The 14,410-nt window shown below is 35.0% G+C and overlaps 1 pseudogene; it reads left to right on the top strand.

Moving 5' to 3' along the window:
- The first annotated feature begins 4,838 nt into the window (after positions 1–4,838).
- LOC107148848 lies at positions 4,839–6,873 on the top strand (annotated as a pseudogene).
- The last annotated feature ends 7,537 nt before the right edge of the window (positions 6,874–14,410 follow it).

The following is a 14,410-nucleotide window of genomic DNA, read 5'->3' as shown; positions in this document are numbered from 1 at the left end:
CAGCCACTTTGGAAGATAGTTTCACAGGGTCTAAAATTGAGCCTTTGAACCACTCATGACCAGGATGTACATCTGAGCATCGTAGTTCATGATCTAGACCTGCACTGTCAATAACCATTGGCCATCTGATACTATTACATTTAAATTAAATTCAAGCAAATAAAAATTCAATTCCATGGTCGCATGATCCACATTTCAAGAGCTCAGTAGCCACTCTGTGACTAGCATCTACTGATTACTATTTTAGACAACAATCTACATTTCTATTCATCGTAGAAAGTTCTATTGAATAGCACTGACGTAGAAAATGTCTTATGCATGTGTACAAGAGGACACATAAATATATTCATATAGTATTAATTATAATAACAAAATATCAGAAACCATGCAAATATTATTTAATAGGCTCACTGATAAACAAAACATCATACATTTGGAAAACTCTACAACAATGAAAATGAATAAGAATGGCATATAGCAAAATGGATGAGTCTCAGAAACAATGTTTAGAAAAATATCAAGATATATGAATGCACCACAGTGAAACTCCACATCATAAATCACCACAAGAATGAATCCTAATTAGAATAAGTTATACTCCATCCATATATGTATATGTCAAAATTCATTCTACTGTCATGTATATCTAAAAGGAACAAATAAAAAAAGAAAATATCAAGAGGCAGAATATAGATACATAATAAGGCATTTATATAAATTTTTTAAGTCTGAAAACTAATTTGTGTTAGGAATTTATGTATAAATGTGTAAATATTTAAAATGCATGGGAATGATAAACATCAAATTAAGATAATGATTATCTTTAAAAGGCAGAAGAAGGGTGTCAGGTATATAGGATGTATAACTCTTTTGTTAACATTGTCCTATTATTTCACATATACCAACTATTTCCAAATAATGCTATTTCTAATATTCAGGAACATGAATTTACAAATTGATTAAATGTGTTATTTATTTATTTTTTCATTCTAGAAATATGTGTATACTTGCATTCAAATATAGTTAATATAATACATAATTTTATTTTAAATAAATACTTATATTTATGCTCTCCAGACTAAGCTGGTTAGTTTTTTACATGCATAGGAAATGTTATGTTTATTGAAGCAAATCTTTAAAAGAAGTATATGCAGTAATACCTAAAAATTTTTCATTCCTGAATATTTACTTAAATACAGTATGACTTTAAAGACAAATTATAAAACAAGAAATACTATAATAATCTTGCCACCTTTGTAATTACTTTTACTTTTTGCTTATTTATGTATCTAAATATCTTAGTTACTCATGTATTATTTTTATTTCTATATTTGCTAGCATTTTATTGTAAATAATTATTACAATAAAATTATTTTTTCCACAAAATTTTGATGACAGGTAAATATTTCTTTGATTTGTTGGAAGTACAGTTTATTTACTTCTTTTCCCCCCACTATTTTAGATGCCTCTGTAATTCATGTAAGTTATTTCCTAAGACAATATCAAGAGTAGATTTAATGAAGCCAGCTCTGGACAGCTCTTTATAGTATGATTTGACTTGTGTTATTGCTTTTCCAAAGGCTGTATCAATGTATAATACCACCAGTGATGTGTGGAATTAGTTTTAAAACAACTTTGTCCTGTTGGATAGTATCAATTTAATTTTAGTCCTCTATTGTGTTCCTTTTGTATACAATGATACACTTCTGTTTTACTTTGAAGTTCTTTAAACAACTGTAAGTTTAAAGATTTCCAGTGTTTATTCCATCATGTGTGAGCTGTCCATGTGTGAAGATACTGTGTCTACTTATGTCCTGGGTTCATATATCTACTGTGTGTTGTTTTATAAATCGAAATGAAATACTCATGTATGATTGTTAGAAATTCTCTGACACATTTTTACCTATGCTTTCCTCAATATGTTAAGAAATTTTAGTTTTTTAATTTTAATTTTTATTTTAAATAATTTTAATATATGCCATTGATGATTTCTATTGTAACCTCTTATATTTCTTAAAAATTAAGAATTATTATCCTTCTAAATAACTACTTACGCATATTCCAGGAATAGGAAACTTACCACCTCCAGAAACTATCCATTTCATTTTTGGAATCCTCTATTTGAGTTCTTATGAACCTTCACCTGAAATCTATTTTCCTTAAATTTCAGCCTAATTTATAGAGTGTCGGTCCTAATTTTACTCATTGAGTCATACTGACAAACTCCTTTTCCAATGTCCTTCCAGACCCTCTTCGATATTAAATTTCCTCTGTCCTCACAAAATATCTCCATTGTTCTTTTCCTCATGATCTCTAATTGCTCACTTACCTGTGCCTGCATCATGCCAAAGCCAAGTACCACACTACAGGAAAATTTTAGCAAAAGACTGATTTGATTTAGAATCTGAGAGTAAATTGGGACTTCTTTACTGGACATCTCTATCTTACCAAGAAGAAAAATATATTTTTTTTCCAATACACCAACTGATCTCTTCTGATGTATTTGAAATTCATAAAAATTGTAAAATGCTAAATAAGAATACATTTGTATTCAAATTATGTCCTCCCAAGTGTGTTTAGGTAATCATCTTTCTAAAAGCATATTCAACACTGTGTAAAATCACATTCTATTTAGTGGTGTATAAGTATTCCATAAAGAATCCAATACCATGTATTTTCAACTTGAAATTGAATTTTTCTAGTAATTTGAGTTTTTCGTCTATAGTAAATACATTTCTCAGCGCAGGTCTTTGAACATTACTTCATCATTTCTAACAGATATTCCAAGGGAAGATATCTTTGCCTTGCTATAAATAAAATACATTGATTTTATTTTAGCAATTTGAAACATTTTAACTGAAAAACAAAGTCAATAGAAATGGAATTATATCACTTTGGTTAAATTCTCACCACATAGAACAGGACACTAGTAAAATACTTTACCAGGTGATTAACAATAAAGACAGAAGTGTTACATTGATAAATTTAACCCATGTTTTCTATGCTAGTTTTAATTATTCAGTATATGACCCATGTTAGCAATTCCAGAGTTTTGGTTTTTATCCAAATCTTAAAGACTGCTTCTTTTTTGAGTTTAATCAAACTTCAACTATTTTTGTGCACCTCTTCATACATTTAAAAAATTACTGCTTCTATAATTTCTTTCCATTCTATCATTCTTACTGTCTGAGAACAATCACTTTGTCCTTATTCCAAGGGGCAAGATTACCTAAACTGCTGTGCTCTGAGCCTTAGAGAAACACATTGAATACTGTTTGTTCTGATGCAAGGACAAAAATGACACTGATGTGCTTAAATAGGAGAGCAGTGAAGACCACAGAAGCCTCTTAGCTGGGCTCTAACTCACCGTTTCCTAAAAGGATGAAGAATGTTCTAGATCACATAGGGTCCAGGTTTGAAGCTTAAGCCACCATTGCAACTCCTCAACTCTCCATTGTGGGACTAAAGCAGCTGTATGTGATATGAAAATGAACAAGAGTGGCTGTGTCCAACAAAAGTTTGTTTACAGAAACAGATGACAGATCATTTTGACAGTCTGTCAACCTCTACTCTAAGCTACAGATACCCTGGGAAACCTGCTACAGCAATGTATATAGCTTATTCGCTATTCAAGAGTAAATTTATTTTTCCATTTTTTATATGTGAACATAGAAGAAATTCAAAAGCAGTTTAGGAAATCCAAAATGAAGGAGATGACATTTTCAGAACTCAAATCCAAATATAGCCATCCTGCCCAGCCCAATAAATCTTGCCCCCGCACTTACAGCACTCAAATTCCTTGCTGTTCATCCTGAACCAATTAAAACTGAGGTTCTGTGACCACAGAAAGGCCTCTGTCTGTCCAAAAGCCTACCAAGGTCTTAAAACTGTAAATGTCAAGACCTCAAATCTCCAGAAACTGATTTTTAGGATTTTCCAGGCCTATGGGCCAGAACTAGGCAAACCCAGCATTCAGGATTTTCTCTCCTTATATTGAGTGTAGAAGCAAGTAAGTGTACTTTCCCTAATCCATAGGCAGGATAGAGCTGCCAATTTTGAACCCAGGGAGGCTGACTCAAATATTTTCTATAGGGTTTGGAGCTTGAGTGTACTCACCTATAAAATGCAATTGATAAAATTACCTACCTCATAGGGCTTTTGTGAAGATTTAATAAGAATATCCAGAATTATCTTAAATATCCTAAAAGATCTGAAAGTTGTTAGAAACAAAGAATGTGTTGAACCTGTGTCTACATTCCTGCTCTGTCACTTGTTAACTTAAGACTCACTCGTTGATCCTTATTCTCTAGCAATTGGATATATAACCTAACACAGAGTATGTTTTGATTAACAATATTAGATATAGCTAACATATAAGGTTGTCAAGAACATTATATTTTTATATTTCTTTAATTTTATTTTATTACTATCCAAGGTTAATCATAGAACAAAATAGGCAGCAAAGTCTGATATAAATAATCTTGTGAATTCTAAAATGAAATGAAGGAAATTGAAAAGTTATTCTTGATCAATGAAAAATGAAAATACAACAACGATCAATGTAAGGAAAGAGTGTAAGAGTAGGAGCTTTTGCTGGAACCTGCTCATCTCACATACAAAGCTAGGGAGCCCTTCGGAGGGAAGTGTAACAGCTGCCTAGTATCCTTTGTCTGCTGGGTCCTAAAGCTGAGGCTAATATGTACCTCTCTCCTGAAGGGGCTTTCTGGATCAATACTAGCCATTGGAGAGTCCCAGGATATACTTTTAAGAGCTCAGTTCTCAGGGAATCAGCTTCAGTGAGTCTTGTTCTTCATATGGATCTAACATTTGGTGTAATTTTACCAAGTTTTAATGTTTCTCTACTTTCTCAATTCCTATTTATTCCCTGCAGTGCATTTTCAGAAGCTTTACATTTGGAACCTTAAATTGCTCTTTTAATTTTCTTCCCCAAAACTAGATCACTGTACACAAAGCTTCTCTGTGAAAATCAAATTGGACTATGGCATAGATGACAAATAAAACTCAATTGTGTTAAACTACTAAGATTTTAAGTTTGTTTGCTACAGCACTTAGCCTAATTTCCCATCCAAAATTAGGTAATCTGCTCTCTCTAGAAGGTTCTGCTGGTTCTTTCAGCTTTGGGTACCCAGCTCTGCATTGTGTTGCCATGATGGACCACTGTCCTGTGCTCATGCTCAGCCAGAATACAAACTGTGAGTATGGAAGAAAAGTTCAATCTGCAAACATCAGTGCTGCTAAGACTATTGCAGATATCATCCAAACATGTATGGGACCCAAGTCCATGAAGATGCTTTGGGACCCAACAGGAGGCATCATGGTGACCAATTATGGCAATGCCATTCTTCAAGAGATTCAAGCCCAACATCCAGCAGCCATGTCCATGATTGATATTAGCGGGACCCAGGATGAAGAAGCTGGAAATGGAAACACATCAGTAATTATTCTTGCTGTAGAAATGTAATCTGTTGCTGATCACTTCCTAGAACAGCAGCTGCACCCAACAGTGGTAATTAATGTTTACTACAAGGCACTGGGTGATATGAACAGCACTCTAATCAGTATTTCCATTGACATTGATAACTATGATGCTGAACATCATAAACAGTTCCATTACCATCAAAGTAATTTGTGGATGGTCCTCTTTAGCTTGCAATATCATCCTGGATGCTGTCAAAACTGTACAGTTTGAGGAAAAGGATCAGAAGGAGATTGACATCAAGAAATATGCAAGAGTGGAAAAAGATACTTGGGAGCATCATTGAAGACTCATGTGCATTACATGGAGTCATGATTAACAAAGATGTGACCCATCTGAGAATATGGCATTATATGAAGAACCCTCATATTGGGCTATTGGATTCTTCTCTGGAATACAGAAAGGAGAAAGCCAGACTGACATTGAGATTACCCAAGAGGAAGACTTCACCTGAATCCTCCAAATGGAAAAAGAGTATATCCAGCATCTCTGTGAGGACATTATTCAACTGAAGTCTGATGTGGTCATCACAGAAAAAAGGCATCTCAGACTTAGCTCAGCACTACCTCATGCAGGCCAATATCTCAGCCATCTGCAGAGTCCAGAGGACAGACAATAATTGCATTGCTAAAGCATATAGGGCCCAGATAGTCAGCTGACCAGAAGAACTGAGAGAAGATAATGTTGGAACAGGGGCAGACCTGTTGGAAATCAAGAAAATTGGAGATGAGTACTTTAGGTTCATCATTGAGCGCAGAGACCCCAAGGCCTACACCATTCTTCTCAGGGAGGCCAACAAAGAAATTCTCTCAGATGTAGATCGCAACCTTCCAGGATGCCATGCAAGTGTGCTGAAATGTTCTCCTGGACCCTTAGCTGGTGCCAGGGGATGGGGCTTCTGAGATGGCTGTAGCTCACACCTTAACAGAAAAATCCATGGCCATGACTGGTATGGAACAATGGTCATACAGGGCTATTTCCCAGACTTTAGAAGTCATCCCTCATACCTTGATCCAGAATTGTGGGGCCAGCATTATAAATCTACTCACTTCCCTTTGGGCCAAGCACACCCAGGAGAACTGTGAGACCTGGGAAGTAAGTGGTGAGATGGGAACTTTAGTGGACATGAAAGAACTACGCATATGGAAGCCATTGGCTGTGAAGCTGCAAACATATAAGGCAAACATATAAGTGGAGATGGCAGTTCTCCTACTGTGGATAGATGACATCATATCAGACCACAGAAAGAAGGGTGATGACCAGAGCCGGAAAGGAGGGGCTCCTGATGCTGGCCAGGAATGAATGGCAGGCAAGGAAACTTCAACACACAGAACCAGTGGTCTCCCCCTTTCCTGAGCCAGGGTGCCAGGAACACTGTGGACATCTTTGTTTGTAAGGGATTAAATTGAGGGGCAGCCTCTAGTCCCTTTCTATCCCAGCTCAGTTTGCAGAAGGCACTGACATGTAATTCTTTTCTATTGTAAGCTCTCCATTTAGTTTGCTTCTGATGATTAAATCTAAGTCATATGAAAAAAAGAAAGAAATTGGGGAATCTGGCATATTTGTAGAAAGGTGGCCAGCAAGTTGAAGACTGGGAAAGTATTATGTTATGAAGAAAATATTTGCAATTCTGTGTTGCTGGTAGTAATTTGGTAGATCGACCATGTGCTTATTACACAGATCTAGAGGAACAGGTTGAAAAACAATGTTAGTAGTGCAGATCAGCTAGTACTTGGCAGGGTATGTGGGAAAGAGATTAGTTGAGGAAAGAGTTGGCCACTTTGCAAGTAGAAATGAGAGAAAATGAAAATGTCTAAAAATTTGAGCTCTTCAGCAGTTGGAAATATCTATTACTGTGGCATTTAGATCACAAACACTAGGTCATATAATTGAGAAAGACTTTGAACAGTCAAAAACTTCTATGGATCAAAGTAAATAGTCTAAAAAAAAGATCACATTAATATACATTTTAAGCCACCTTAAAATGGCTTAATGATTTTGGCCATCTTAAATTAAAAGACAAGTTGGTGAATCTGGAAATCAAATCAAACTGATTTGGGACCAATGTTTGGAAGCAACTTTGAGTTTTAGTTCATTTTGTGTTGTTAGAACAAAATGCTCAAATTTGGGTAGATTGTAAAGAAGAAAGATCTGCTTAACTCACAGTTCTACCTGTCCAAGAGCACGGTGTCAGCATCTATGGGAAGGGCTTCATGGTAGATAGCATTACATGGCAGGAATATGCAGAAGACATCACAAAGTAAGTAAGAAGCAAGAATCTGGGGAGATTCTTGCTTTCTATAACAAACATATTCTTTTGGGGACTAACCTGATCATTTGAAAACTACAATAATCTATTCCGAAAGTTGTGCCTCATGACCTAATCACGTTCCATTAGGACTCACCTCTTAAAGATGTTAACATCATTACATATGCAACTCAAGCTTCCTGTACATGAACCTCTGGGAAATTAAGCCTCAGAATGATTTTTGGCAAGGACAGATTACATTCAAACCCTACCAGGTGTGGCTACAGGTACATTGCACTAATTGCAACCAAACATCTGAAGCTTTTTAAAAATATAAAGAAAGAAAGAAATTGAATGCCAGATAAAATCACAGGGGTGGTCTAAAGGAGTTGTAATTAGAGAATACTGGCCAAGCTATGCAGTTCTAAGGAAGTGGTAGACAACTTCAGATGTACCAAGGAAGATAAGAAAGAACCTTCCAGAGGGTAGAGTTGTGGGGAGGGGCGTAGAATAATGTGTGGAGAAGTGCCTTTCAGAGAGCAGATCCAGGAAAGACCTGAGGTCTGATAGTCTCCTGTGCTCTCAGGGTTAGAAGCCTTCAGTGTGTGCCCATCTGGATCATCCTTGGTCAGTTAGGCTGTGTCTCCCTTCTTGCCCCTTTCTAAGTGAGACTATTTGTTACGGTGTATATCAGGGGCATATGTCATAGAACAATTAGATACTATAGCTGGATGATAGGGAGGACATGCATTACACTGAGGTCCAAGATTTTGAGCTGGACTTTGGAAGAGAGTGTAAACTTTGTGCAGAAAAGGGTGGGGGGCAGAATGCAAATTTGGTCACTAGAAAGAGTGGGCTATGATATAAATGCTAATGTTCACAAACCCTGTTCTCATTGTTTAAACACACAGAGAAACTATGATTTTCCAGCCCCAGCCTCCCTTGCAGTTTTGTATGATCAGTTGATTGAGTTCTAGCTGATGGAATCTGAGAAAAAATGAAATATTGTAATTCTAGGCACAGATCAAAAAATATCTCATTTCAGTGAATAACTCTGAAACCCTACAAAGAGAGTCAGAAAATGACAGCTCACATCTGACTCATTACCTATCTTTATACATTCTACAAAACTAAAAAGACTTCACATTCTAAAATTTTTACATTTTAAAAATATGAGTAATATTTCATAACAAAAATTATAAAAATTTCAATTTTAATATCACAAAGTTTTATTGGAATACCATCCTGGTTCCATGTTCATTTGTATATTAACTATTGCTACTTTCACACTACAATGGAAGAGTCAAGTGGTTGCCACAGAGAATATAGAAATGTTCTTATTATGTTATTCTGCTGATTATGTACTATTGCAGGGATATAGTTGTAACTTGCCATTATTGGATCCATGGATATTGGTTTTTTCATGACATTTTCTTCTCTCTCTCTCTCTCTCTCTCTCTCTCTCTCTCTCTCACTGTCTTCATACCTATCGGGCCAAAAAAATGAAAAAAATAAATGAAGAAAGACAATGGTTAAATGACTTTAAATGGTGCCCTTTCAAGGCATAGTGAAGTTTGGATTACTTTGTTATCATAATGGTTTCGATGTAATTACAAGGGTCCTTAGAAGGAGGAAGCAGGAGAGTCAGAAACATAAGAGGAAATGGGATGATGGGAAGCAAAACTTAGAGTCATGTGATTGCTGGCTGGAAAGAGCAGATTATGATATAAATGGTAAAGTTCACCAAATCATGTTCTTCACTTTTGAACACACAGATAATCTATGATTTCTCTGGGAGATATGGGGCAAGTAATTCAGGAATCCTTCTAGAATCTGGGAGAGACCAACAGATTTTTTTCTGTACATCCTTCAGAAGAGATACAGCTTATTCAACTCATTGATTTTAACCTGGTACTATTCTCTTTAGATTTCTAGACTCCAGAACTATAAGGCAAATCTGTGTTGTTTTAAATTACTAAGTTTGTGGTAATTTGTTAGAACAGCAAAAGAAAACTAACATAATACACACTGATAATTCCAACTAAGCACGCATCACAATATTCCCAACTCACAGGAAAGCAATGTCCCAAAAAAATAGCAAATTTAAGATAAAGTATCTTACATGTTAGAATTTCTTCATAAAAATAAAAAAGAGAATAAGACTGGAACCTAAGTAAATTTCCATGTGTCTCATTTGTTAGCCAATCAAATAGTTAACTGATGGTGAATTAATTGAACTGTTTGATTGCAGTAGCCAAAGAAATGTGTTCAGAGAAAATGAATATTAAACTATTAGCCTTTTGATGAAAATAAGCCATTCAAAAAGTTAAGGATATTGGGAGTGATATAAACAGTCAACAAAACACACGGCAAAAATTTTGAGTGACTTGTCTTGTTCTTAATAAATGGATGTTGTATACATACACATACACACCTATACTTACACATACACATTTTATGTTCTTACTAATTCAACACTGAGTTTGAAGTTTTTTAATCATTTGTGTGGAACAAGTAGAGGTGAGCATATTTCAAAGAAGTTGAGAGACTATTAATTCAGTACAACCTGAAGAAGAATCTGTTGTAATGTGTTACAATAGATGGTGGTAAAATCATGTAGAGCAGAAAAAAAAAAAAAAAAAAAGGTTTAGTTGAACAAATTCACAGAAGTAGTTGGGGGGGAAGCATTTAAAGTATATGGTTGTCGGTAATTACTTTGCAGAAAATATTTGAATTAACTAGGGATTGAACTCAGGGGCACTCAACCACTGAGTCACATCCCATCCCTATTTAGTATTTTATTTAGAGACAGGGTCTCACTGAGTTGCTTCGCACCTTGCTTTTGCTGAGGCTGGCTTTGAACTTGTGATCCTCATGCCTCAGCCTCCCAAGCTGCTGGGATTACAGGCATGCAGCAGCACACCCAGCGATCATGTATTATTGAATCAGAAGAATCAACAGTGATTTTCATTTGCTCTCATAGACTTATCCATCATTGGTTCCATTACTTTTTAATTGATTTCATAAACAGAAGTTGTATATATTCACTGTTCCTACTATATAGCGGATCAATGGTTATGGTTTAGTGCTTTTAATTACTTCTTTTTTTTTCTTTTGAGAGTCAAAACTATAAATATTCTGAACAAGAGAAACCACATAGCCACTGTTAATAAACAATAAATTAAAAAAACAATAAATGGCTTTGGGAATCAGCTTTTCTCAAAAAATTGATAGCATTTAGTGATTGCTACCTAAAATTTTGTGATAAAATGTAAAGCTTTATGAAGTAATTTCCATAGAAACTAATGCTATTTGAGTAACAAACTACATCAAACTGTTTTTTATATAGTTTCAAAAACCAAATCTCTATTCTCACACAAATTGGTTATTTATTTTTTTATTTTTTTTTTACTCTGGTTCAAACCATAATTCCAGTAGAAGTATTGTTACCACAGTGAAAGTTCAAAAGAATTTCCCATATTTCAAAATCCATATTTCCATAACTCAACATTTTTAAATTTAGAAACTTCCTCTTAATCTCCCATTGATGTTGATTTGTCTGCAATGTAATGACATATTACAAGAAAATAACAAAACAGAATTCCACAAATGCCTTTAAAAAAATGAATATTGTCAATTAAAATTATGTTTACAGAGCAACATTTAGCCAGATTTACCTCCATGAAAAGACATTTTCAAAAGATTAAATGTAAAAAGATGAAATATATAAAATTTTATTATAGATCAGCTTTAACTTATGAGCTTTCTCAATCATTTTGATTATAATGAAATTAATTTTGAACACAATTAGGCAAAAGTGTATCCTCCCCGACAAAACAATTCCAATTCTTTCTCATTATTAGGGTTGTATTACAAAAAATTGTACCCTTATTATATTTTAAATTTCATCAAAATAAAACTTGATAATTATTTTTCTTTCCTGTTATATAGATACATAGATGATATATTTGATTTTTATCATTTGACTGATAAGTCTAAAATATTTACTGTCTGGCTTTTTATTTTAAAAAAAAATGTTTTCTGGGCTGGGGCTGTAGCTTGGTAGTAGAGCACTTGCCTTGTACATGTGAGGCACTGGGTTTGATCCTCAGCATGACATAAAAATAAATAAAGATATGTTGTCCATCTATAACTAAAAAGAAAGAAAGAAAGAAAATTTCCTTACCCTTGCTCTAGAAAATGGTGGAGTTACTTGATACAAAGTATTCCTAAGCCTTATGTGAAAGGTAGATTAATGAACATTCAGTTGAATAGTATGGCATGAATAAGAAATTAACCTTCATCATGGTAAGCCATTAAGATTTATGGATTGTTTGTTACAACAGCCAGTGTTACTTATCATGACTAAAAAAAAACCTCTTAATTCCATGATTAAATTTCACATTTAAAAAAATCATGGAATCTACACCCATCTCCAGGAAATACAAAGTTACTTCAGGAAATGGCTACCATTGCATTATCTGATGCAAAGTCAATCAGCATAGTGAATGCATTCTTCATTAATTCAGCCAACATTTGTTCAAGGCTATAACAAAGGTAGTATGAAAAGTTAATCTGATTTTTTTTAAATTATAAATTTACCTTATTTGTGAATTGGACAATTTAACATATTTAAATCAATATAAGTCATCAGAAGCTCCATGATAACATTTTTTCCATGGAAGTCTGCTCAAAGACAGAACAACATTTTTTCCTTTCCAAAATGAAAAATTTCTCTTTCTCTTAGAATGATGCTAAACTGTTCCCTGCTTGAAAACTAAAAGAGAATAAATTTCAAGGTCTGTATGGGACATTACTTTGAAATATCCCGAGAGAGAGCACTAGGAAAACTCCTATAATAAAATGCAGTCATCAAATTGCCAATATTTGTCCAAATTGTGTGGGGAAATAGAGAGCAAAACACAAAGGAGAGAAATTTTTCTCCATTTGGCAATGTGGAAAACAATTACCTGAGGTGAAAAACATTTCACTTTCTGATTCAGAGGAGAATCAGGTCCATAAAATTAAATGACATAAGTCTGGCTCAGTGTTAATATTTTTAAATCACACCTTTTAAAACATATTTTTTGGACATGTATACTATGACTGAGTGTCTCAGATCTCATCCTAACCATCTGAAGCAATATTTCTGAAATATTCCTCATCATAAAAATTACTGAGTGAGGAGGTGTCTGATAACACACTGGTTCTTGTTTCCCAGAATCTGATTCAGTAGGTGTGGTGAATGGCCAAGATCATGCACTTGCAAATTCACTTGGTGATATTGTGCTGGATATTATGAAGTGACCAATTTGGCCTCTGTACTGCCTTTTAGACTCCCCTGCAGCTAGGGCTCTGGCTGCTAATTAATTCTACTATCAGATGCACTTGCAGAAAATTCAGAAGACAAAGCCATGTAGAAGCCATCTTTTTGCCTGGTTTTTGCTATTTCTGCTATTGAGCATGATTACAGTCATGGATCTGCACAGGTAACATTTCATTGTCTATCATTTGGAATTCCATGTGTTGAACAGTGGCAGTTTTAGCGGGAGCAGTGGTGTCCTTTTGTTCCTGGAGCAGTTTCAATGGTGACCTATTGTTCTAGAACTGACTCTGAAGGTCCAGACAGGAAATTACCTTAAATGACTTTCACCTATTTTGTGAGCATCGAATTCCCTACATTAAGCCAGTTCCCATTTGAAATACTCATAATGGTTTTGTTTCTTGAACTAAAATGGGAATAACAAAGAATAAGACATCAGTGTTGACATTGAGGAGCAGTGGCTATAGAGCAGCATTAGCATTTGTAGCTCCTAGAAATATGGTCTCTTCTCATCATATAGGAAAGCATTGATGAGAAGAATTCACTAATGGCATCAACATATCATTGAATGTCTTTGATTGATACTTGAACAAATAATATTCTTGTATACTGCTACCCTACACCCCACATACCTGCCAAAGGACCAAGGATCACAGTGTTGAACCACTGTTGGAGACTGCACTGAGGCTGGACGGCAGGCCTTTCAGGGAAGGTTGGAAAACACATGGTAGATGAAGGATACGCGCCAGAATATAAACTTCATGAGGTTAGATGTGTTTGCTTTTATTTTCTTATTTTCCCTTCAATGCTATAATTGCACCTCCTAGGAGATGCCTAGTGTTTGATTATAATTATATAAGGCATTCAATAAACAGAAAAATGTATAGAGTATAGAGAAATTACTGTTTCTTATTGAGGTAAAGCTTCTAGAGCCATTTATTTCCTTGGAGCTAGAATGGGATAGTAGGGCTTTAAAAATGAGTTACCAGGGTTTGGAAATAAGCAGAGGATCTAAGTAGCTTGAATTTTGTCTTCTAACATTAACTTTCCAAATAGTATTATTCTCACCTTTATGATTTGCCAACAGGACAGGGGACTCTCTGATCCCGTGTTTTGTTCTCAGATGTTGTTCTGAGCTAGTATTTCTCTATGGTCAGTCCTCAAGTCTTATGCAGCTAGGGTTCTCTGCATAAGAACCAACTCTGACACATTCCACCAGAAGCCCAAGTCTAACCTTGCACTCTCTTGGATTTGTAATCCCCTTGAAACTGGCTGTGTGCTGAGTAGAAGCTATGTTTTAGTAATAAGAGCAAAGTCTACGATAACAAAAGCAGCACCCACA

The sequence above is a fragment of the Marmota marmota genome, unplaced genomic scaffold (genome assembly GCF_001458135.2).
Source record: "Marmota marmota marmota unplaced genomic scaffold, marMar, whole genome shotgun sequence".
Taxonomy (NCBI): Eukaryota; Metazoa; Chordata; class Mammalia; order Rodentia; family Sciuridae; genus Marmota; species Marmota marmota.
Note: the sequence above shows the minus strand (reverse complement) of the source record. Positions and strands in the feature narration are given on the sequence as shown.